Source organism: Saccopteryx leptura, chromosome 3, assembly GCF_036850995.1.
Source record: "Saccopteryx leptura isolate mSacLep1 chromosome 3, mSacLep1_pri_phased_curated, whole genome shotgun sequence".
Lineage (NCBI taxonomy): Eukaryota > Metazoa > Chordata > Mammalia > Chiroptera > Emballonuridae > Saccopteryx > Saccopteryx leptura.
The window spans coordinates 136,950,901-136,977,063 of NC_089505.1; the positions used below are offsets into that span (position 1 = coordinate 136,950,901).

Consider the following 26,163-nt stretch of genomic DNA (forward strand, 5'->3'; position numbering starts at 1 on the left):
GATGATGCTAGAGGAGCAAATAACCAGCCTGGCTAACTAGTAGGACTCATTCCATTAGCCTCAAATAGCCACAAATGGGGTTTTTCTGCTGGAGTTAAAGAAAAATGGTCTCTTTCAAAAGGTTAATTAAGGAGGGCTTATTTATTTATATTTTATTTATTTATTTATTTATTTATTTATTTTTATTAATTTTAATTTACTGTGTTAACATGGATTCAAGTGTCCTACTGAATATAACACCCTCACCACTCACCCCCATGTCCTTATTTACACCCCTTTTGCCCTCCTCCCCCTAACTCCCACACCCTTTCCTCTGGGATTTGCTGTCCTGTTATCTGTATTATGTATATAAAATTTCACTAATCCCTTCACCTTCTCTGATCCCATACTCTCATCCCCCTTCCCTCTGACAGATGTCCCTCTGGTCCTTGTGACCCTGCCTCTGCCTCTATTTTGTTCCTCAGTTCACTTTGTTCCTTAGATTCCACATATAAGTGCGATCATATGATACTTGTCTTTCTCTGCCTGACTTATTTCACTTAGCACAGCAGTTCTCAACCTGTGGGTCACGACCCCAGCGGGGGTTGAACGATCAAAACACAGGGGTTGCCTAAAGCTATCGGAAATATTTTATTTAAAAATGTATTGTATAATAAATATGTATTTTCCTATGGCTTTAGGCAACCCCTGTGTTTTGGTTGTTCGACCCCCGCCGGGGTCGCAACCCACAGGTTGAGAACCGCTGACTTAGCATAATATTCTCCAGGTCCACCCATGCCACCGCAAAAGGTAAGATTTCCTTCTTTTTCATGGCCTCCTAGTATTCCATTGTATATATGTACCATATGGTTTTTTTTCTTTGTTTTTGGTTTTGGTTTTTTTGTGACAGAGACAGAGAGAAGGACAGATAGGGACAGACAGACCAGGAGGGAGAGAGATGAGAAGCTTTAATTCTTCAATGTGGCACCTTAGTTGTTCATTGATTGCTTTCTCATATGTGCCTTGATGGCTACAGTAGATCCAGTGATCCCTTGCTCAAGCCAGTGACCTTGGGCTCAAGCTGGTGAGGCTTGCTCAAACCAGATGAGCCCGCACTCAAGCTGGCAACCTTGGAGTTTTGAACCTGGGTCCTCTGTATCCCAGTCTGACAATCTATCCACTGTGCCACCTCCTGGTCAGGCTGTACCACAGCTTTTTAATCCACTCATCCACTGATGGACAATTGAGCTGTTTCCAAATCTTGGCTATTGTAAACAATGCTGCAATAAACATGGGGGTGCATTTCTTCTTTTGAATCACTGATTTGGTATTCTTAGGATATATTCCTAATCATGGGATAGCTAGGTCAAAAGGCAGCTAGCTCCATTTTTAATTATTTGAGGAAACACCATACTGTTTTCCACAGTGGCTGCACAAGTCTGCATTCCCACCAGCAGTGCAGGAGGGTTCCCTTTTCTCCACATTCTTCCCAGGATTTGTGTGTTGATTTGTTAATGAGCACCATTCTGACAGGTGTGAGGTGGTATCTCATTGTGGTTTTAATTTGCATTTCTCTGATGATTAGTGACGTTGAACATTTTTTCATATGCCTATTGGCCATCTGTATGTCCTCTTTGGAGAAGTGTCTGTTCAGTTCTTTTGCCCATTTTTTTTTTTTTTTTTTTTGCATTTTTCTGAAGCTAGAAACAGGGAGAGACAGTCAGACTCCCGCATGCGCCCGACCGGGATCCACCCGGCACGCCCACCAGGGGCAATGCTCTGCCCACCAGGGGGCGATGCTCTGCCCATCCTGGGCATCGCCATGTTGCAACCAGAGCCACTTCTAGCACCTGAGGCAGAGGCCACAGAGCCATCCCCAGCGCCCAGGCCATCTTTGCTCCAATGGAGCCTTGGCTGCGGGAGGGGAAGAGAGAGACAGAGAGGAAGGCGCGGCGGAGGGGTGGAGAAGCAAATAGGCGCTTCTCCTGTGTGCCCTGGCCGGGAATCGAACCTGGGTCCTCCGCACGCTAGGCCGACGCTCTACCGCTGAGCCAACCGGCCAGGTCTTTTGCCCATTTTTAAATTGGATTGTTTACCTTCCTGGCGTTGAGTTTTAGAAGTTCTTTGTAAATTTTGGTTATTAACCCCTTATCAGATGTATTGGTGAATATATTCTCCCATTGTGTGGATTGTCTTTTTATTTTGTTAATGGTGTCTTTTACTGTACAAAAGCTTTTTAGTTTGATATAGTCTTATTTGTTTACTTTGTCCTTTATTTCACTTGCCTGTGTAGATATATCGGCAAAAATATTGCTACGAGAGATCGGAGAGTTTAAAAAATATGGAATGCTTCACAAATTTGCATGTCATCCTTGTGCAGGGACCATGCTAATCTTCCCTGTATCGTTCTAATTTTAGTGTATGTGCTGCTGAAGCAAGCACAACTAGCGAGGATTTAAATCTGTGGTTGTCTGCAGCCATTTTGCTCCCCCATGGAGAGAACTTGGTAAAGGATGACAGAAGAGAGACAAAAGAGCCAACAGAAAAAAGGGAGTGTAGCTTGACCAAGCAGTGCAGTGGATAGAGAATCAGCCTGGGATGCAGAGGACCCAGGTTTGAAACCGCAAGGTCACCAGCTTGAGTGTGCACTCATCTGGTTTGAGTACAGGGACACTAGCTTGAGCATGGGATCATAGATATGATCCGATGGTCACTGGCTTGAGCCCAAGATCTCTGGCTTGAGCAAAATGTCACTGACTCAGCTGTAGCCCCCCCGATCAAGGTGCGAATGAGAAAGCAATCAATGAATAACTAAGGTGCTGCAACTATGAGTTGATGCTTCTCATTTCTCTCCCTTCCTGTTCATCTGTCCCTCTCTGTCTCTGTCTCCCATTTAAAAAAAAAACTTTAAAATAAAAATAAAAAAGGAGTGTAATAGAGATGGCCATGTGCTTGTCAAACTAGTCCTTCCCTCTGATCACACAATGAGACTATTTCTGCCTTCCTTGCAGATAACTGTAGCTGAACTCCGGCCAGTGGCAGTGACCCTCTAGGCTCTCCCCCACTCTGTTGGCCAGATAGAGAGAGTTCAGCAGAAGACTCTGAGGCCCTAGGAGTAGCAAGCTAGAAGTGAAATAGTCTTGACGCCCTCCATCACCACATAAAAGGCCACCCCTGAACATTTTCATCAAACTATTATGTGTACAGAAATAAGTTTACGACCTGGTTTGAGCCATTACGCTTAGAGCTAGCTACTCCACTGGAAGATCCTTTTCCTATAGTTGGTTTGAATTGGGTTTCTTTTTCTTGCAATGAGTACAGTTCTGATTAACACGAGAGGAAATATGCAAAAGTTTTACAAATCAATGATGGTATAATGTAAAGGGAGCTCCAAAATCAGGTTGCTTTCTAAGAAGAACCAGAACAATATTAAAGTAGGAAGCGCCTGAAAGGCGTTGTCAGTTCAAATATCTCTCGAATTCTAGAGGCCAGAAAATTTCTCCTCCAACTTCTATAATTTTCAATAAAAATTACATTGCTAATTATTGAAATAATATGCAGTAGTCCTTTTGCACTTTAATCATTAGTATATAATATTCCAATAATGATTTATCACTAAGACTGGTAGGTCAATATGTGAGACTACAATGATAAACCTCAGCCTCATGAGTTAGAGACCAAGAGGAGTTTAGAGATCGTCTAATCCAGCTCTTTCATTCTACAGATGAGAAAATGATGGCCCAGAGAGTTGAAAGTTCACATAGTAAGCAGGAGGCGAAACCAAAGTTAGAACTCAGATTTTTTAAGAGAGGAAGAGAATGAAAGGACAAGAGGACATGGATGATAAAGCAAGAAACCTAAGAGAAAAGGAGGAAAGGCGACCCAGAGCATAAATAGAGGACGTAGACTTAAATTTAAGGATAAACAGCTACATTTAAACTATAAGGAAAGGGTACAGATTAGCTTTTAGGGATATAAGGAAGTTGCATTTATTATAAACACTGTAACTTATTGATTTATCATACTATCTGCCTGACCTCTATTATGACAGGGACTGTATAAATATGGCATACGGTCTCTTGAAAAAGGGAAGCATCAGGGAACCAGGGAGAAAGGGCCACAGAAACAGTGTCAGAGTGTAGACAGTGAACTTTGCCAACTTCACCGCTTAGCCGATGCTCATTCCCAAGAACAAAAAGTCCAAAATTTAAAATTAAGCATATAAAACTTTAGAACCATTCAAGTGAACAGGCTGACCCAGAGTGTGAGGGTGAGGTTTGTGGAGTAAATGTGTCCCTTGGGATGAAATGGGGAGGGTACTGCAAACAGAGACAAGTCCTACCAACTGCCGAACAGCTGGGAACAAAGGCCAGGCTGCACAAAGGTAAGGAGTAAGAACACCTTGCATCTGTTGGGTGTGAGAGTGATGTGGCTGCATCATCTGTCGTACCATGGACTGCCAGGCTGGCTCCACTCGTTCTGGGTGGCTAGGCTAGGGCCTCCTTTCTCCCTTACCTTCCCACATGCATCTCTTTTCAAGCTGTGCACTCCATCAGAGAGGGTATGCTTTTCTCATTGGGAGGGGGCATTCTTCTGAGAAGAGTGTACTTATTACCAGGGAATGATCCAACTTAATTCAATAGCCCTGATAGAATCTCTTAGTGCTGACATAATTTTTTACCCTAAAGGATTATCTCTAGTGCCAATAGCACCCAGAATGGCTAAGCCCTCACAGGAAAAGAGATTCTAGCTCTGGAATGAATAAAGATTTAACAAGAGGAGTCCAAACACGTTCACACTTTTATCTAGAAGAGGAAGCCCCCCTAAATTAAGAGCAACATGGTAGAAACAACCACTATGAAGACAGTGAAAGATGTCCTGACCTTTGTGCTTCCTTTGCGTGTATGTTGGAGAGGCGACACAGCTTCATGAGCTTTCAGATAATGACAATGCTCCCCAGGACCTCCTATCTTCATACTTACTTGATGTCAGTTACATTTGTGCCCTCCTGAGTGCCTGTCTATATCTCATTCTAGAACTCTTGGCCCTCATACCCATCTACCCACAATACTCTTCTCCTTTAGTGTCCCACAGGCTCAGAAAATATTTATTTGGCATCTACCATGTGTCAAGTAACGTTCCAACTTGAACTTATCATTTCCACTCTCCTACAAAGGAAAAGTGGATGAAAACTGGGGCCAACATCAGAGTTTCAAATTGGACTCAAGTGGGAAGCACCCACAGAGTACCAGGTACCATCCCAAGCACTTCCACCTATGTATCTCATAAAATCCTCACACTGATCCCCCGAAATAAAAAGCATTACCTCCATTTAACAAAGTGAGAAAACAAGTACATAAAATAGATGTTTTCAAGATTTTTATATTTCAAAAACTATTTCAGGGAGTCACATAGGATTACTAACTATTTTGACAACTAGGAACACTAAATAAGTCCTTGACTATAACTTCATAAAAGATAGGCTATGTTAGTCTGACCTGTGGTGGCGCAGTGGATCAAGCATCAATCTGGAACACTGAGGTCACCGGTTCAAAACCCTGGGCTTGCCAGGTCAAGGCACATATGGTAGTCGATGCTTCCTGCTCCTCCTCCTTCTCTCTCTCTTTCTCTCTCTCTCTCTGTCTCTCTTCTCTAAAATGAATAAATAAACAAAAATAATTTTAAAAATAATTAATGTAATTAAAAAGATAGGCTATGTTACATTAAAAAAACCTTAAATGCATATTACTAAGTAAAAGAATCTGAAAAGGCTACATACTATATGACTCCAACTATATGACAATATAGAAAATACGAAACTATGGAGACAGTAAAAGGATTAATGATTGCAGGGGGAAGGGGGGAAAGAGGCACACAGAGGACTTTTAAGGTAGTGAAACTATTCTGTATGATTCTGTAGTGGCAGGTATACGTCATTATACATATGTCCAAACACACAGAATACACAAGACCAAGAGTGAACCCCAATATAAACTATGGACTTGGAATGATAAAGATACGTCAGTGTAGGTTTACCAAGTGTAACAAATGTTTCATTCGGGTGGGGGCTGCTGATAATGGGGGAGGCTGTGCATATTGGGGAGCAGGGAACATATGGAAAATCTCCTATCCTTCCTCTTAATTTTCCTGTGAACCTAAAACTGCTCTAAAAAAGTTTTCTTCGTGAACATAAACAGTTCTTTCAATTCAGTAAATTTAGCTTTATGGAAAATTTGTATTGTCATTATTTTTCTCATTTTTTTTTTTTTAAATAAATTTTTATTAATGGTAATGGGATGACATTAATAAATCAGGGTACATATATTCAAAGAAAACATGTCTAGGTTATTTTGTCATTAAATTATGTTGCATACCCCTCGCCCAAAGTCAGATTGTCCTTCGCCACCCTCTATCTAGTTCTCTGTGCCCCTCCCCCTCCCCCTAACTCTCCCCCTGTCCTCCCTCCCCCCACCCCTGGTAACCACCACACTCTTGTCCATGTCTCTTAGTCTCATTTTTATGTTCCACCAATGTATGGAATCATGTAGTTCTTGTTTTTTTCTGATTTACTTATTTCACTCCTTATAATGTTATCAAGATCCCACCATTTTGCTGTAAATGATCTGATGTCATCGTTTCTTATGGCTGAGTAGTATTCCATAGTGTATATGTGCCACATCTTCTTTATCCAGTCTTCCATTGAAGGGCTTTTTGGTTGTTTCCATGTCTTGGCCACTGTGAACAGTGCTGCAATGAACATGGGGCTACATGTGTCTTCACGTATCAATGTTTCTGAGGTTTTGGGGTATATACCCAGTAGAGGGATTGCTGGGTCATAAGGTAGTTCTATTTGCAGTTTTTTGAGGAACCACCATACTTTCCTCCATAATGGTTGTACTACTTTACAGTCCCACCAACAGTGAATGAGGGTTCCTTTTTCTCCACAGCCTCTCCAACATTTGCTATTACCCGTCTTGTTGATCATAACTAATCTAATAGGGGTGAGGTGGTATCTCATTGTAGTTTTGATTTGCATTTCCCTAATAACTAATGAAGCTGAGCATTTTTTCATATATCTGTTGGCCATTTGTATCTCTTCCTGGGAGAAGTGTCTATTCATGTCTTCTTCCCATTTTTTTATTGGATTGTTTGTTTGTTTGTTGTTGAGTTTTATGAGTCTTTGTAAATTTTGGAAATTAGGCCCTTATCTGAGCTGTTGTTTGAAAATATCATTTCCCATTTAGTTGGCTGTCTGTTTATTTTTATATCAGTTTCTCTTGCTGAGCAAAAACTTTTTATTCTGATGTAGTCCCATTCATTTATCTTTGCCTTCACTTCTCTTGCCATTGGAGTCAAGTTCATAAAATGTTCTTTAAAACCCAGGTCCATGAGTTTAGTACCTATGTCTTCTTCTATGTACTTTATTGTTTCAGGTCTTATATTTAGGTCTTTGATCCATTTTGAATTAATTTTAGTACACGGGGACAGGCTGTAGTCGAGTTTCATTCTTTTGCATGTGGCTTTCCAGTTTTCCCAACACCATTTGTTGAAGAGGCTTTCTTTTCTCCATTGTGTGTTGTTGGCCCCTTTATCAAAGATTATTTGACCATATATATGTGGTTTTATTTCTGGGCTTTCTATTCTGTTCCATTGGTCTGAGTGTCTATTTTTCTGCCAATACCATGCTGTTTTGATTATTGTGGCCCTATAATATAGTTTAAAGTCAGGTATTGTAATGCCCCCAGCTTCATTCTTTTTCCTTAGGATTGTTTTGGCTATTCGGGGTTTTTTATAGTTCCATATAAATCTGATGATTTTTTGTTCCATTTCTTTAAAAAATCTCATAGGGATTTTGATGGGAATTGCATTAAATTTGTATATTGCTTTGGGTAATATGGCCATTTTGATTATATTTATTCTTCCTATCCAAGAACAAGGAATATTTTTCCATCTCATTGTATCTTTTTCGATTTCCCTTAACAATGCTTTGTAATTTTCATTATATAGGTCCTTTACATTCTTTGTTATGTTTATTCCTAGGTATTTTATTTTTTTTGTTGCAATCGTGAAGGGGATTATTTTTTTGAGTTCGTTTTCTAATATTTCATTGTTGGCATAGAGAAAGGCTATGGACTTCTGTATGTTAATTTTGTATCCTGCGACCTTACTGTATTGGTTTATTGTTTCTAATAATCTTTTTGTGGAGTCCTTCGGGTTTTCGATGTATAGGATCATATCATCAGCAAAAAGTGATACCTTTACTTCTTCTTTTCCAATATGGATGCCTTTTATTTCTTTGTCTTGTCTGATTGCTCTGGCCAGAACTTCTAGCACCACGTTAAATAAGAGTGGAGAGAGTGGACAACCCTGTCTTGTTCCTGATTTAAGGTAGAAAGTCCTCAGTTTTTTGCCGTTTAAAATGATGTTGGCTGATGGTTTATCATATATGGCCTTTATCATGTTGAGATATTTTCCTTCTATACCCATTTTGTTGAGAGTCTTAAACATAAAATTGTGTTGTATTTTATCAAAAGCCTTTTCTGCATCTATTGATAAGATCATGTGGTTTTTGTTCTTTGTTTTGTTGATATGGTGTATTACGTTAACCGTTTTGCGTATGTTGAACCATCCTTGAGATTCTGGGATGAATCCCACTTGATCATGATGTATTATTTTTTTAATATGTTGTTGTATTCGGTTTGCCAGTATTTTGTTTAGAATTTTAGCATCTGTATTCATTAGAGATATTGGTCTGTAGTTTTCTTTCTTTGTGCCATCCTTGCCAGGTTTTGGTATGAGGGTTATGTTGGCCTCATAAAATGTGTTTGGAAGTATTGCTTCTTCTTCAATTTTTTGGAAGACTTTGAGTAGAATAGGAACCAAGTCTTCTTTGAATGTTTGATAGAATTCACTAGTATAACCGTCTGGGCCTGGACTTTTATTTTTGGGGAGGTTTTTAATAGTTTTTTCTATTTCCTCCCTGCTGATTGGTCTGTTTAGGCTTTCTGCTTCTTCATGACTCAGTCTAGGAAGGTTGTATTGTTCTAGGAATTTATCCATTTCTTCTAGATTGTTGTATTTGGTGGCATATAATTTTTCATAGTATTCTACAATAATTCTTTGTATATCTATGATGTCTGTGGTGATCTCTCCTCTTTCATTTTGGATTTTATTTATTTGAGTCCTGTGCCTTTTTTCCTTGGTGAGTCTTGCCAAGGGTTTGTCAATTTTGTTGACCTTTTCAAAGAACCAGCTCCTTGTTTTATTGATTTTTTCTATAGTTTTTCTGTTCTCTATTTCATTTATTTCTGCTCTGATTTTTATTATCTCCTTTCTTCGGCTGGTTTTGGGTTGTCTTTGTTCTTCTTTTTCTAGTTCCTTAAGGTGTGAAGTTAAGTGGTTTATTTCGGCTCTCTCTTGTTTGTTCATATAGGCCTGAAGTGATATGAACTTTCCTCTTATTACTGCTTTTGCTGCATCCCAGAGATTCTGATATGTCGTATTTTCATTTTCATTTGTCTGTATGTATCTTTTGATCTCTGCACTTATTTCTTCTTTGACCCATTCATTTTTTAGAAGTATGTTGTTTAGTTTCCACATTTTTGTGGGTTTTTCCCCCTCTTTTTTACAGTTGAATTCTAGTTTCAAGGCTTTATGATCAGAAAATATGCTTGGTACAATTTCAATTTTTCTAAATTTGCTGATATTGTCTTTGTGGCCCAACATATGGTCAATTCTTGAGAATGTTCCATGTACACTAGAGAAAAATGTATACTCTGTCGCTTTGGGATGAAGTGTCCTGTAGATGTCTATCATATCCAGGTGTTCTAGTATTTCGTTCAAGGCCACTATATCTTTATTGATTCTCTGTTTGGATGACCGATCTAGAGCCGTCAGCGGAGTATTGAGGTCTCCAAGTATGATTGTATTTTTGTTAGTTTTTGTTTTAAGGTCAATAAGTAGCTGTCTTATATATTTTGGTGCTCCTTGGTTTGGTGCATATATATTAAGGATTGTTATGTCTTCTTGATTCAGTGTCCCCTTAATCATTATGAAGTGACCATTTTTGTCTTTGAGTACTTTTTCTGTCTTGTAGTCAGCATTATCAGATATGAGTATTGCTACACCTGCTTTTTTTTGGGTGTTGTTTGCTTGGAGTATTGTTTTCCAGCCTTTCACTTTGAATTTGTTTTTATCCTTGTTGCTTAGATGTGTTTCTTGTAGGCAGCATATAGTTGGATTTTCTTTTTTAATCCATTCTGCTACTCTGTGTCTTTTTATTGGTAAGTTTAATCCATTTACATTTAGTGTAATTATTGACACTTGTGGGTTCCCTACTGTCATTTTATAAATTGCTTTCTGTTAGTTTTGTATCTAGTTTGATTCTTCTCTTTTGTTTTTCTATCATTTGTTTCTGTTTGTTTGTGTTCCATACTTCTTTCCTCTGTTGCTACCTTTTTTAAGTCATGTGTTTTTGTGGTGGTTTTTTCTAGGGTGGTTACCATTAAGTAATGAAAAGGGTACCTACCATATTCATTGTAGTACCCTATCTTATACGTATTTCTGCACTTCATCGTCCTTTGCTACTGTTAATCTCCATTCTCTCCCCCCTTTTTTTTTTTCCTTTGTTGTCACAGTTTAAGTTTGGTTTTATTGTGTTCTTGGTGGAGCTGTTACTTGTGGTGTTGTTTTCTTTTGTTCTTTGAATCTGGTTGGAAAACCCCCTTTAGTATTTCCTGGAGTGGGGGCTTTCTCGTGATAAATTCTCTCATCTTTTCTGTATTTGTGAATGTTTTTATATCTCCTTCATACTTGAAGGATAGCTTTGATGGGTATAGTATTCTTGGCTGAAAGTTCCTCTCTTTCAGGGCTTTAAATATTGGGGTCCACTCTCTTCTAGCTTGTAGAGTTTCTGCTGAGAAATCTGATGATAATCTAATAGGCCTTCCTTTATATGTTGTACTCTTCTTTTCCCTGGCTGCCTTGAGAATTTTTTCTTTGTCATTGGTTTGTGTCATCTTTATTATGATGTGCCTTGGAGTGGGTTTGTTGGGGTTAAGAAAACTCGGTGTTCTGTTTGCTTCTTGAATTTGAGGCTTTAGTTCTTTCCACAGGCTTGGGAAGTTCTCGTCTATTATTTGTTTGAGTATATTCTCCATTCCATTTTCTTTCTCTTCTCCCTCTGATATACCTATTATTCTTATGTTATTCTTTCTGATGGAGTCAGATAATTCCTGTAGGGCTTTCTCGTTTTTTATTATTTTTGAGTCTCTTTCTTCTTCTCTCTGTTGTGCCTCAAGTTGTTTGTCTTCTATTTCACTAATCCTATCTTCAATCTGGGTTGTTCTGCTAGCTAAGCTTGTTACCTCGTTTTTCAGCTCGTGAATTGAGTTTTTCATTTCTGTTTGATTTGTTTTTATAGTTTCAATTTCCTTGGTAATATATTCTTTGTGTTCATTGAGTTGTTTTCTGATCTCCCTATATTGCCTTTCCGTGTTTTCTTGTATATCTCTGAGTATTTTTAAGATTTCTATTTTAAATTCTCTGTCATTTAGCTCCAAGGCTTCCAATATGTTAAGTCTTTTCTCCATAGATTTTTCCACATCTATTTGTGTTACCTCTCTTTCTTTTGTATCCATAATATTCGATTTCCTCTTTCTTATTGGCATCTGAGGGTGGTCTTGTTGATAGCACTAATTAGAATTAATAAAGAGTAAAAAGTAAAAAACAAAAAAACAAAAAAAACAAAAACAAAAACAAAAAAAAAACCCAAAAAACAAAGGGTAAAACACCCCACAAAAAAAAGCAGTAATAATTTATTATTTCCCCCTTTTTTTTTCTTTGCTCTCCTTTCCTCCTCTCCCCTCCTCAGGGAAATATCGTGCCTATAATGGAGGGCCTGGTTTGCGGTGTAGAGTTCAAGGGGGCAAAAAATAAAAAAATAAATAAAAAAATTAAAAAAAATAAAAAAAAAATAAAAAAAAGGAAGAAAATCTTAGACAAGCATAAGTTGATCTGCCTGCGGGTGACGGTCAACCAAGAGATATAATGAGAGGGACAAGAGGGAACCAGAAAAAAGGACAAAAAAAGGAATAATCAATAAGAAAAAATAAAAATAATAAGTAAAAATACGTTGTATTAAGTGGAGCAAAGACCAAATACAATGGAGACCTTGGGTTGGGAGGACCCAAAATGCCACAAAAACAAACCAACCAGAAAAAAACAAAAACAAAACCGAAAAAGAAAAACAAAGCCAAAAAAAAAACCTTGAGTCCCAAATTAACTAATTTGTTCGTGATTGAGGATTAAATGGGAGGAAAGTAAAATGAGAAAAGAAAAAACGAATAGAAAGGAAAAAATAAGAAAAAGAGAAAAACGAAGGAAGAAATAAAAAAGGAAGAGAAAAAGACAAAATAAGGCAAAAAAAAACAAAAGAGGAGAGAGTGAGAATTAAGTGTCCTGGAGTATAACCCCAAAGGAGGGTGAGGATGAAGAAGAGAAATAAAATGTAACACTTATGGGTAGTGTAGTTCAAGAAAAGGGAAGCATAAGATGGGCAGAGAATAGAAGGACTGAGGTGGAGGAAATAAAGGCAATAAGATAGAAGGAACAAACAACAACAACAACAAAAACAAACAAACAAAAAAAAACAAACAGTGGAACAAGCTGCAAAGTCTGTGGATTTTTCCTGATTTTGAGATGTCAACCTCTTCCTCCTTCTCCTCTCTCCCTCTTCCCGGTCGGCGACTCTGCACCCCAGGCCCTGCTCCTGCGCCACACCCAGGCAGGGACTTGTAATTGATGGGGTTCTACGGCAATGTCACACAATTGGCTTTAGTCTTGCTGGTAGTCAAGGCCTGCCGGCGTCTGCAGGGTCTACCGACGAGAGAGTTCGCCTTCGTGGATTCTCTCTCCCAGTCCCCCCTTCCCGAACCAGCAGCCTGGTGATCCAGCCACAAGGCTGCCACTGCTTCTGCCTGGGGAGTAAGAGGCTCAAAGAGCTGGGAAATCCCCACTCTATCCCCACTCAGTGCAAGGCTCTGGGAAGGGCTCTGACAGTCAGGGCCTCCAGTGTAATCAGGCGGGGGTGGGAGTCAATTGTTGTCAAGGTGATTGTTCAGCGCCTAGCATTCCGTTGGACCTCTCAACCCAGGCTTTCCACACTTTGTAGCCTGTTTTGGCCGGTAAGAAGAGGCACTAGTCTCTGCTTGCGACTAGTGTGCTATAGATCTTATTATCTGCCAAGTCCTTCTTGTTAGCGTTTATCCCTGGATATGGAGGCTCTATCAATCAGAAGTTGCCCCCGCCCCTTTAGCGAGAGGCACCAAAAAATATCAAGCCTCTTGTCTTGGGTCGGTGAACTGAGAGAGATCTTATCAATTAGAACCGAGGGTGCGCAGATTTCACGGGTTAAGTTAATTTTAGTAATTGGGTCGCAGCTGTGCTCCCGAAGGTATTTCAGGCTGCCTGCGTGCGCCCCTCCCCCAACGCTTGATTGTTAGCTTGAATGGCTGGGTGAGGTGCCCCGCCCGCGGAGAGAATCTCCCAAGTAGGGAATACCGCCCTGGGGCCTCTCCCGCTCCCCGTGCGCGGGCCGCTGGGAACGTTAGCGGTGCTCGGTCTGCAATGCTCGGTCTGCAACCAGACCGGGAGCGCGCCAGCGGCTGCTCGCCGCTTGTTCTGCAACCGACCCGGGCTGGCGGCGGCAGCGGCGGCCGGCGGCGGCTTCCGAGTGCGGGATGACTTACCACAGGCGCACTTTCTCGCGGCTTGAATGAACGTCCCTGGGGTAGCTTCCTCCACACCCTCGTCTCTCAGATTCGAGTGATAACAGTCCTATTGCTTTCAGTTTGCTCCGAAGATAAATTTTCCTGTTTCTAGTTGATAAATTTGTTGTGATTTTGGGGAGATCTGTCGGACGCGCTGCTCACGGCGCCATTTCCATGACGTCACCATTTTTCTCATTTTACTGTTAACCAATGAAAGCGCTCTCACAGGCCCCGAACCTGGGGACCATTCATCTGTATTACCTGCTCAGGGCTCCTGGATTCACTGATCAGGCGCTATAAGGGCTTCATGGTATTTGCATAAAGAACCAGATTATGGCTCTCTTCTCTAGCCATCTTTCCAGAAGCCCTCTGTTGGGCAAATTAAATTATGTTGCCTTTCCTTAAAAGCTGTAAAACAGAGAGCAGCTCCAGCTCTACCTTAGGGGAGCTTTAGCTCATTCAGTGGATTACTTTATACTTAAAAAAGGAAAGAATGATCATCTGTGGCCTTTTCAGAAATAGGTAACTTTTAGAATATCCAGTTTCTTCAGAGGTAAACTGTAATTTTTGAAGAGAAAGATATTTTGTCATAACTGAATTTTGTGAAGATTATAAGTTTACTCACAGTATTATATTAATATAAATAAATCAGATATCAGTGGACCAGGGCTTAAAATTTTAGTTTTCAGAGTAAGTACAGAAATTATTTTTAAATTATGGACTAATGAACTCTTCTAAATTTTCAAAAGCAATAAAAATTTGTTTTATATGAACTTTATAATATTGAAAGAAACTGATATTTTTTAAAACTGTAACTAAGTTTGGAAGTTAGATAATACCCAGTATGTGGTGAAACCTAAAAGTCCTTAAAGAAGTCAAATAATGCTGCTTGCTAGATCTAGCCTAGTGGACTCGAGGCTCACTAACATTAAAGAGGATGTATTTACTATTTGGAGTGACAGATATATTATGCAATTAATTTTTTGTAATAAAATATAATTCAGGGCCCTGGCCGGTTGGCTCAGCGGTAGAGCGTTGGCCTAGCGTGCGGAGGACCCGGGTTCGATACCCGGCCAGGGCACACAGGAGAAGCGCCCATTTGCTTCTCCACTCCTCTGCCGCGCTTTCCTCTCTGTCTTTCTCTTCCCCTCCCGCAGCCAAGGCTCCATTGGAGCAAAGATGGCCCGGGCGCTGGGGATGGCTCTGTGGCCTCTGCCTCAGGCGCTAGAGTGGCTCTGGTCGCAACATGGCGACGCCCAGGATGGGCAGAGCATCGCCCCCTGGTGGGCAGAGCGTCGCCCCTGGTGGGCGTGCCGGGTGGATCCCGGTCAGGCGCATGCGGGAGTCTGTCTGACTGTCTCTCCCTGTTTCTAGCTTCAGAAAAATGAAAAAGAAAAAAAAAAAAAAAAAAAAAAAAAAAAAAATATATATATATATATATATATATATATATATATATATATATATATATATATATATATAATTCAGTGAAGATAGCGGGGCCAAAACCAGCAATCAAGGCAAAATATAAATAGATAGAAAGGGAGAAATAAAATTATAAGCAGTGATATAATTAACATATTTGGAGTTGTGATTATTTGGATAATTATATTACATTTTTGGTCGAGTTAAAACCAGCTTAGGAATAAACACAGTATTTGCCTCCTCCCACAACCACACATCAAAGTTACAACTAAACTACAGAATAATCATCATTCAGAATTGCCTGATTTGGCTGCATGGAAACCCTACAACTAAGGAATTAAAGAAGAAGCCAACACTGAGACTGATAGGAGGAGCAGAGACGTGGAATGGGCTGGTCTCATACTCATGTGTGACAGACAAAAATTGGGAGGGGTATGTTGGCTGCAGAGGTACCCCTGATGCATGAGGGGTCCCAGCCCCACACCAGGCCCCCCATCCCAGGGTTCCAGTGCCGGGAAGATAAGTTCTCATAATTTCTGACTGTAACAACCGGTGGGTATTGAGGCTGAGGAGACAGAGTGCTGCTAGAGCCAAAGGCAGTTCCTCTTAAAGGGCCCGTACATGGACTTACACAGACTCACTGCCTCTGAGCTTCAGAACTGAGGCAGCAGCTTGAAGGACATCAGAGAACTATGGGGAGCAACTGAATTGTCCCACCTCAGGGCAAAAGCTGGGTGGCAGCTTTCTTCCAGACAAAAGTGCAGGTAGAGGCCATTGTTCCTTTAAAGAGCCCTTCTTACCCCCAAAGAGGTGGCAGGTGGGTACCACACCTGAGACTCCATTTCCCAGGCTTACACTGTTTACCCTACCTTGATGATTCCCTGTGCCCCACCCACCCAACTTTAGGGACCACCCAAGGTGTTGCCAGTGACTTTTACATACAAATGGCCTGTCTTGGCTGATGCTTCAGATTTTCCTAAAATCTCTCAAACAATCAAAAATCATCTGGCCTCAACATGCCCTGTACCACTTGCTAAGTGGCCCCAGGCCCAGCACAAATGGCAGCTGGCTTTGGTTTGCAGCTTGGCCTCACATGTGCACCTCCAAGCCCAGTACAAGTAGCAACCATATGCAGACCACTTTACAGCTCATGCTGGGGGGCCCCCGAGCAGGACACAGGCAGCAGCTGACCTTGGCATGCATCTCACAGGAGGCCCCAGAGCCTGCACACCTGGGGGACAGCTTCAGGCCATGAACAAGCATCACCACCCAACCACTTCCTCACGTGACACACTCAAGGGGGGCAAACTCTGTGGGTAACAGAGCCCCACTGAAGTAAGTCCTGCCCTGTGGGGTGAGTCTCTGAACAACTGATCCTCCAGGGTGATCACAGAACAGTGGTTGATGGTCCTAGCCAGTTCTTGCAGCTGATCAGCATGGTAGTAAATCCCTCCCATTGAGAATGGAAGGATGTTTCCATTCTTCTAGAATAGTTTCCCAAACAAGAAAAAGCAAAGGAGTTTATCACCACCAAACTAGTATTACATGAAATGTTAAAGGGTCTTCTTTAAGAAGATTAAAAAAGAGCATAACCAGGTAGTGGCACAGTGGATAGAGCATCGGACTGGGATGCAGAGGACCCAGGTTCAAGGCTCTGAGGTCGCTGGCTTGAACCCATGAGCTCACTGGCTTGAGCATGGGATTAGAGATATGACCGCATAGTCACTGGCTTGAGCCCAAAGGTCGCTAGCTTGAAGCCCAAGGTCACTGGCTTGAGCCCAAAGTTGCTGCTTGAGCAAGGTGTCACTTGCTCTGCTGTAGCCCCTTGTTCAGGGCATATATGAGAAAGCAATCAGTGAACAACTAAGGTGCCACAATGAAGAATTTATACTTCTCAACTCCCTCCCTTCCTGTATGTCTGTCCCTATCTGTCCCTGTCTATGTCAAAAAAAAAAAAAGAAAGAGAGAGAGAGAGAAATATAAAGAATAAAATGGTAATGAATATATATATCTATTGGCAATTGAATCTAAAAAAAATTTTTTAAGTGAACAAGCAGAACAGAAATAGACTCATTGATACAGAGAATATTTTGATGGTTGCCAGATGGGGGGAGGGGGAGGTGGAAGGGTTAAAGAGGTGAAGGGGTTAAGGAGTACAACTTGGGGAAAAAAGAAGAAGTACAAACTGATTGTTACAGAACAGTCCTGGGACTGCAAAGTGTGGCATAGGGAATATAGTCAATAATATTCTAATAACTATGACTGGTGTCTGATGGGTGCGAGATTTATCAGGATGATGGCTTAGTAAATTATGTAATGTCTAATTGCTAGATTGTACACCTGAAACTAATACAATAATGCATGTCAATTGTAACTGAAAAATAAAAATGATTTAAAATTGGGGAAAAAAAGTTGAGTCAGATAAAACTTTTAATTAAATTTATTAGGATCACACAAGTTAACATAATTACTGTATATACATTTTAGGTGCCCAATTCTTCAACAAATCTCTATACACAATATTGTGTGTTCACCTCCCCTCTCCCCCCGTCAGGTCTTAATCCATCACCATTTATCCCCCCAGAGCCTCCTCCTTCAACCCCTGGGCAATCACCACACTGTTGTCTGCGTACACGAGAGGTTTTTTGACCTTTCGTGCTCTATCCCTCCACCTTCCTCACCCAATTTTCACCCCGACAGCTGTCAACCTGCTCTTCATGTCTGAGTCTGTCTAATGAACAAAATGAACAAAAAAAATTGAATCAAATAAAAATGTTTATGTTTGTAAGTTAATAGATGATCAAATACCACAATTCCATATAATTCAAGCTGATGTCTCACAATCCTCAGTATATTTTAATCAGGCTTTTGGAACACGTATGTTTATTTTTATATAGGAAAATTTTAAAGTACTGTGTTTTGGCTTTATGCCAGATTATCACAGGAAAATCAACAACAGAACTAAGAATATAATCTAATAGTGTAACAGCATTATTAATTATACTAATTCTATTTTTCTTGTGAGAGAGAGAGAGAGAGAGAAAGGGGGGTAAGAGTGGGAGGCATCAACTCATAGTTGTTGCTTCTCATATGTGCCCTAACTGAACAAGCTGGGGGTTTGAACCAGCAACCTCAGCATTCCAGGTTGACACTTTAGCCACAGTGCCACCATGGGTCAGGCTAGTATACTAATTCAATAGCACTCATTGAGCACCTACCACATACATGCCAGGCAGAGTGTAGAAGTGTGTGTGTGGGGGGGGGGGGGGGTAGGGGGGAGCAATGTCACATGCTTCACAGAGATTTGTATATTTGAAGTTTGCCAAGCAGAGAGTTTAACCGTGTGAAGGCACAGGACAAAAGAGGTAATTAAGAGTGCCTCTTTTTTACTTTTACTTCTGTTATCAAGCTGAAGTGTTTATTTCTGTTTTTCAATGGAAACTGTTTAAAGAGGATGTGCTAACTTAGTCAAGTTATGTAGTATCTGAATACCCAGCAAAGCCAGGCTTGGTCAGTAGTTTCATATGCTAACACCAACAACCAAAGCACTTTCTGCCAGGAATTTTTCAGCTGACTGAACAGTTTCATGAACTGACATTGTGGCAAAATATTAGCTTTAATAATGAATCTGCTAATTCTTCTTCCCTGCCTGTCTTCTTCAATGTTATGGTCCCACTCTAGCTAATAAGCCCGCAAATAAATATTTGTTGAATGAAAAATTAGCTGGTATTTACTCCTTGATTATAGCATAATAATTCCTGCCAGATAAAATATGTTCACCATGCTTATTTATTATATATAAACTTTTAATAAATATCACAAGTCATCATAAAATTCATCTATTCTAACATCTTCCCCTACCAAATAATACCATTATCTCTGAGTTTTTCCAAAAAACCAAATCCATGTAAAAGATTAAATTAACAAAAAATTAGAAAATTATTTTAAGTACAGGGTTGGGCAAAAGTAAGTTTATAGTTGTTCACAGGAAAAATAATATAATAATTAATAAACAATAATATAAGAATAAACTTTGGCATACTCACAACTGTAAACCTACTTTTGACTAACCCTGTATTTAAATATTCTTTTATTGAAACATCCTAATTTGTACGTTTTGTTTGTATGTATATCTTTTGTACTAGAAATATAATCAGAGCTATGTGTATGCAAAAATTCTGTTTCCTTTTATGTTCTATAATATAGTACAGTATAACTATTTCATAAAATTGTTGTGAGAATTAATGAATTGTATAAGAAAAGATTTTAAGTAAAAAACAGCCTACTTTAAGTAAAAATATCATTATAATAATTCTACATTTTTGTCCAGTTATAATATACAAGAATCATTTTATAAGTTTCTTGTATATTAACTTCCAAATAGTCTAATTTAAAAATGTTGGGGTTTTTTTAAGTGATAGGAGGAGAGATAGTGGGACAGACTCCCGTATGCACTCCAACCAGGATCCACCCAGCAATCCCTGTCTGGGGCCGATCATGGAACCAATCAAGCTACTGGCTGCAGGAGGGGAAGAAGAAGATAAGGGGGAGAGGGTGGAGAAGAGAAGCAGATGGTCACTTCTTCTGTGTGCCCTAACCAGGAATCAAACGTGGGACGTCCACATGCTGGGCCAACGTTCTATCCATTGAGCCAACTGCCCAGGGCCTAATTAAAAAATGTTTTAACCTATATTTTATGCAAAAGAGAAAATCTAATTATAACATTATCAAATGATTGAAATAAAAGCACTGTCAATTTAAGTATTTCAACTGCCAGAGTTCTATAGGCCAGATAATAATTCTAAATAATAGTTACATTGTTAATTGTTGAAATAATACGTAATAGTCTTTTTTTCTCCTCAGTCATTAAAATTTTATATAAATTTCCAAAAATAATTTATCACTAAGACAGGTATTTTTCTAAGTAATGTATCATCAAACCACATTTTGTTTCTGGTGTCATCTGCTGAAATTAATCCATGCTATAAAATGACACATTGACTAAAAACTTGATAAACTTTGGAATTAAGTTCATCGACATGCTACTAAAAATAGACCCCTTTTAATTTTTTCAACAAATTAAATATGAACATGATGATAGAAATACATTAGGATAATAGAAATTTACCCTACATTAGTTTTTAATGAATCTTAGATATCACAATTCTTCCATATTCCAAATCTTAATTAGTCTTCAAAAATAATAACTACAGCCTCTTTAGGCTGATACTGTACTAAGCACTTCATATGCTTTACTTCACAAAATCCTCACAACTTTATGCAGTACTGCACATATTAATATCCCCATTGGATAGAAATGGAAACTGAGACTCAGAAGATTAAGAAATTTGTTATAAATAGAAAAACCAGGATTTAAATACTTCAGGTTATTATCTGAGTCCAAAGCCCATAGTCATAACTAAACATTCAATTTTAAGAAAACTAAGTCCTAAACAAAGAGAAGTGGAAAGTCAACAAATTAAAATACAAAGAAAGGTTGGATATGAAAAATGATAATGCTAATTGTTAAAGAGAGAAGGCAACATAAACTACACTGAGTCTTATTATATTTACAAAATAAGTGAGTCAAATGAATTTTCTTTTTTTTTTCTTTTTTTTTTTTTACAGAAACAGAGAGAGAAAGAGTCAGAAAGAGGGATAGATAGGAACAGACAGACAGGAACAAAGAGAGATGAGAAGCATTAATCATTAGTTTTTCATTGCGACACCTTAGTTGTTCATTGATTGCTTTCTCATATGTGCCTTGACCGCAGGCCTTCAGCAGACCGAGTAACCCTTGCTCGAGGCATCAACCTTGGCTCCAAGCTGGTGAGCTTTTTGCTCAAATCAGATGAGCCCGTGCTCAAGCTGGCAACCTTGGGGTCTCGAACCTGGGTCCTTCACATCCCAGTCCGACACTCTATCCACTGCGCCACCGCCTGGTCAGGTGAATTTAAGATATCAATTTCTTTTGGCAATATTTTCAAGATGATCGCAGAGAACAATTTTTTTTTTTTTTAGAGTTTCTTGTTGGAATTTTTTTTCATTCTATAATCACAATTCAACGTCTTTTCATCAGTGAGTTTTTCACACCTGTGGAATGGTTTTACTAAATAACACACATACTTTTCTAGGCATTTTTTTCTTTTTTAAGCATTTGATACCATGTTTTCACATATTCATGAGGAAATCAAATACAGATATTTAAGCTTTACACCGTCATTTCTCCTTCATGGGAAATTAAGCTACTTTCAAGTGATCAAAAAATTCATGATACACAACTAAAGGACAACAAACAAGGGTCACATTTTATAAGGCAGCAATTATGTTCATGTGGTATCAGTATAATTGAAAGACAGAAGACATTTCATTCATTAATAACACAGAATTTCTTCTAGTGGGTTTCCTAGAGCTCATTAGATATTCCCTGGCTGATTCTCCTAAGTAATTAGATTTTAACAGGATTTTCAACAGATCAGAGCAATCTCTGTGGGTGCCAATAGAAGAGTCCCCCTCTGGCCTTACCAGCAGGACAGAGCAGATAACATCCAGTCTGGGAGTTAATAGGACAATTACTGGCCTCTTTTAAATGAGTTACATTAATGCACTTAAGCTAAATGGCTCTGCATATGATTAAATATTAACATCTGCAAAATATGAAATCATGCAATCAAGTTGTGTTGTTTTAATTTCCCCAAAGAAAGATTTCAATTGTTCATATAAATTCCTTTAAATACAGTGTATTAAACATTTTTAGGGTACACTGAGAGAAAGGTAGAAACCAATTGTCTCATGCAAGATCCCAAAATATATTGACTTTTAGAATGCCATTTCTGGCTAGAATGGAAAAAAAAACCCACAAAATGGACAACTATAAAAAAATAATAGGTTTCAAACACTGGACAATAGGCAGTGCAGGACAATGATCCCTGAGAGAAGGGGAAATGAATCAGGTGGGCTCCCTGAGTTGAGAGGCAGAGTGAGAATTTGGGGAAGACAAGGTGGCTAGAATTCACAGCACAGAGTACTAGGGAGCAGAGAGTTACCACCGAACCTAAGAAAAGAACTCTGAAGATGTGCAGAGGGTCCCCGTCAAGTCTTCTGCCTAGTGTTGATCAGCACATGCATATGAGAAAACTACCCAAGGTTGGAGAAAGAACCACTGAGTTTAAATTTTTTTCAAAAACCCGTAAAACACCTCATATATATAAGGCAACAGGTAGAGAACTCAGAGGATATTGTCTCAGTAGTAGGAGCAAATTAGCCCTAGACTAAAAGTTGCTCTGGTCCTAAAAAAACAAACAAAAAAAAAACTTAAAGGCAAAACGTGTTGAATCACCTTGGTCAAATAGATTATGTTGGTCCTACTGAAACCCACATTAGCAAAAACCTCAAGGAAATCAAATTGGCCTAAATGAATTATAATCATTGCCTTTTTTTTTTTAAGATTTCTCAGAAAGAAAAAAAAAAGATTGCTCAGGCCTGATTTACACAATGAACTTGAAATACTTTGTAGCAAGCATACTAATGGATTTGATTGGTGTAGTGAACTTTTTAGTATGCCCTACTAAAAAACACAGAGTACTGAAACTAAGATGAGGATAATACACATGAAGGGGGGTAAAGGATAAAACTCCCATGGTTAACTGTAAGGTTTTTAAATCACCAGAAAGCAGAACTAAAACCTACAAATTGAAATTACAGGAAGACCAATTAAGCCCAATATAAAACTAAACATTCAAGAATCTGAGCTAAGCAAAGATCAAAGATATGGTGTCTCATCACTCTAAGTGTGCAAACATTGACCGTTTGACAGGGATTTTGCAGACTGGCTTCAAGCGTTGTACAGGAGAGTGGATTAGGCAGCATTTAAAGATCTAATCTTTAAGTCTTTCACAACATTCACAAGATCTGATTCTATAATCCTAAACACTTTGTGGTCATCCAAGGATATTCTTTTGCCTTAATTTCCCCATAGGATGACTATAAGAACCTGTCCCTTTATTGTATTATATATAGGAAATATTGGACTGGAAGAAGACCTAGGGTAGTACTGGTCCTATGACTAAATTGTGAGTGGCTTTGAACCACTCACTTACTATTTCTTGGTTTTGGTTTTTCATCTCAAGTATGGCTTTGTCTCAAGAGTTCATGCCACTTTATAGACTTTGATTCTCCAAGTCTCTGATTCTTAACTGTGTCAGCCCCAACCTGGAGAATAACCAAAATTCAATGTTTCTGGCATTCCAAAAAAAATGTAAAATCTCTGACATTATAATTCCATGATGTTGATATGGGAAATTACATAGTCATAACTGACGTCTACCTGTTTGCCCTGCCAGTACCCATTTACAGTGGCTAATCACAAAGAAAAGTTCTGGAAGCTTCTCTAGTTATCAGTTGTTCTCACACACCAGCTCAAACATTCAACTTGCAGCTTGTATTACCAAACAGATTCACATTCCTGATAAGAATCATATTGTTATCAACATAGAGCTCCATGTTTTATAGGACATACTTGAGCTCACTCCATGCTCCCTGGAGCTTTAGCACAAGGGAATGTCCTTGTTGATCAAGCTACCCAAAAGAAGATTATTTGGAGCAACCATGACAGATCAAGCAATTCAGTCTCATACTATTCATCACCAGAACGCTGCAGCCCTGTGTAAACAGCTTCAACTTTCTTGGGAAGCAGCACAGCAGATTGGTAAATCCTGTCCAAGGGGTCCTATACTACAATATGTCCCTTCATTTGGAGTTAACACTCAAGGACTCCTACCAGGACAACTTTGGCAAATGGATGTTACTCATATACCTTCATTTGGCAAACAGTCCTATGTCCACGTTACAGTGGATACCTATTCTGGATTTATAGTAACCTCTGTCAGAACAGGAGAGGCTGCTAAGCATGTTATAGCTCATTGTCTGTATGCATTGTTCTATTATTGGATTTCCTAAACTGGTTAAACTGACAATGCTCCTGCATATGTAGCAAAAGCATTTACTGTATTTTATCAAACCTTTTGAATTATGGGTATTTCTTATAATCGTTAAAGTCAAGGTATTATTAAAGTGTACCCAGCAAATATTTTAAGGTCAATTTTAAAAAATTTAAAAGGGGGGAGTCATATCCTGGAACTCCTACGGGTCTACCATATCATACTTTTTACTTAAAAATGTTTAAATTTATTTTGAATGCTGATGAACAGGAGATGCCAAATCTTTTTCTCCTGCAAACTTCTACCTTCCTTTATTTGATCCAGCTAATAACACTGTTTTGTCTTTTTCCAAATAGCTCCAGATATACGGAAAAGGTTTATATAGGCAGATGGGGATCCTCAAACCCCTCAGTGAGATCTTCTGAGCATGGCTTTTAAGGTACCAAGAGGCAGAAAGAGCCCAATAGAGATCAGGTGAACTACCAGCTTTTAGGATATGCCCTTAAAGGCTCCAACGCCCCAAAGGGGTCTCATAGGATTCCATCTGGGTCCTGCTTCAATAGTAAATAGGAAGGTCATTGAGTTAAAGCCTGCCAGGCTTACATGCCTTGCTGTGAGGAAAAAGGGACACTGGAAGGTAGGCTTCCCCCTCACTCCTCTAAGGGAGGGTTCAGTCTCTTCCAGCCCTGCTCCAGCCACCTATGACCTAAGCTTGCCCAGAATGCTGGGGTTTGCCACTGAAGGCTGAAGGTGCCCAGGGCCGTCGGCCCCATCTACAACACTGTGGATGAGCCTAGGGTATTTCTTCCAAGAAACAGGTAAACTGATCTCACTTGCACAAGGGCCACTTAACTATGTCTTGCCTGAATAGTCAGGTTTTTTATTCTTCTCTCGAAGATCTCTGTTGTGGGTGTTGATAGTCCCATTTTCTGCTGCTTTGTTTAACATATAGTGTTTCCTTTGTTCCTCCTACCTCAGTGTCCCACTCATATTTCAGGCTGGGACCTACTCCTAATTTAGAGCTCTCTTTCCCCCTTTGCCAACTTCTATTATGAATCTACCTTTGCCACTCAGCTTAGTGTATCCCAAGGTTCTCTTTACTAAGCCACAGTCGCAGAGCTCCAGGGAAAAGCAACCTGGTCTCATCTCTCCAGGCAGAGGAGAACAGAAGCTCCATCTCCACACATGCTGCAGATGTCTTTTCCAATATACCTGAATCATTATCAGCTAGAAGCAGTGGTCATTGGGACTTGGACGTGAGCTGCAAAGTATAGAATTGTGACAATTCCAGTTTCATGCGGACTTTTCCTGGATGTGGACTTTTCCTGGACTCCTGCTCCTTGTGACAGCTCCTAATGGACTGAACTGGGGTTGCATTGCATTTTCAGGGATTTGGAATGGTGTTGGTGCCAACTTGGACTTGGTGAACATGTTAAGGACACTACTCTTTTATGGATTCTTGCTGTATTGGCCAAGTGTTTGCTTAAAGGCCTTAATCACTGTAAAAAAAAAAATAGAGGACTGGATAAAGAAGATGTGGCACATATGCAGAGGTCCCCAAACTTTTTACACAGGGGGCCAGTTCACTGTCCCTCAGACCATTGGAGGGCCGCCACATACAGTGCTCCTCTCACTGACCACCAATGAAAGAGGTGCCCCTTCTGGGAGTGCGGCAGGGGGGGCAGATAAATGGCCTCAGGGGGCCACATGCAGCCCGCGGGCCGTAGTTTGGGGACGCCTGCACTATGGTATACTGCTCAGCCATAAGAAATGATGACATCAGATCATTTACAACAAAATGGTGGGATCTTGATAACATTATATGGAGTGAAGTGAGTGAATCAGAAAAAACGAGAACTGCAGGATTCCATATGTAGGTGGGACATAAAAATGAGACCAAGAGACATGGACAAAGTGTGGTGGTAATGGGGGGGGGGGGGAGGAGGGAAAGGGGGAGGGGGAGGGGCACAAAGAAAACTAGACAGAAGGTGACGGAGGACAATCTGACTTTGGGTGCTGGGTATGCAACATAATTGAATGACAAGATAACC

The 26,163-nt window shown here is 39.7% G+C and overlaps 1 non-coding gene and 1 pseudogene across 1 annotated transcript; one reads left to right on the forward strand and one right to left on the reverse strand.

Moving 5' to 3' along the window:
- Window positions 1-2,314: 2,314 nt before the first annotated feature.
- On the reverse strand, window positions 2,315-2,421 carry LOC136401907 (U6 spliceosomal RNA). The gene has a single exon (XR_010750831.1). It is a non-coding gene; the product is annotated as a U6 spliceosomal RNA (small nuclear RNA).
- A 1,865-nt stretch (window positions 2,422-4,286) lies between these two features.
- The window catches only part of LOC136398322 (small ribosomal subunit protein uS2-like), a 32,249-nt pseudogene continuing 10,372 nt past the window's right edge, over window positions 4,287-26,163 (forward strand).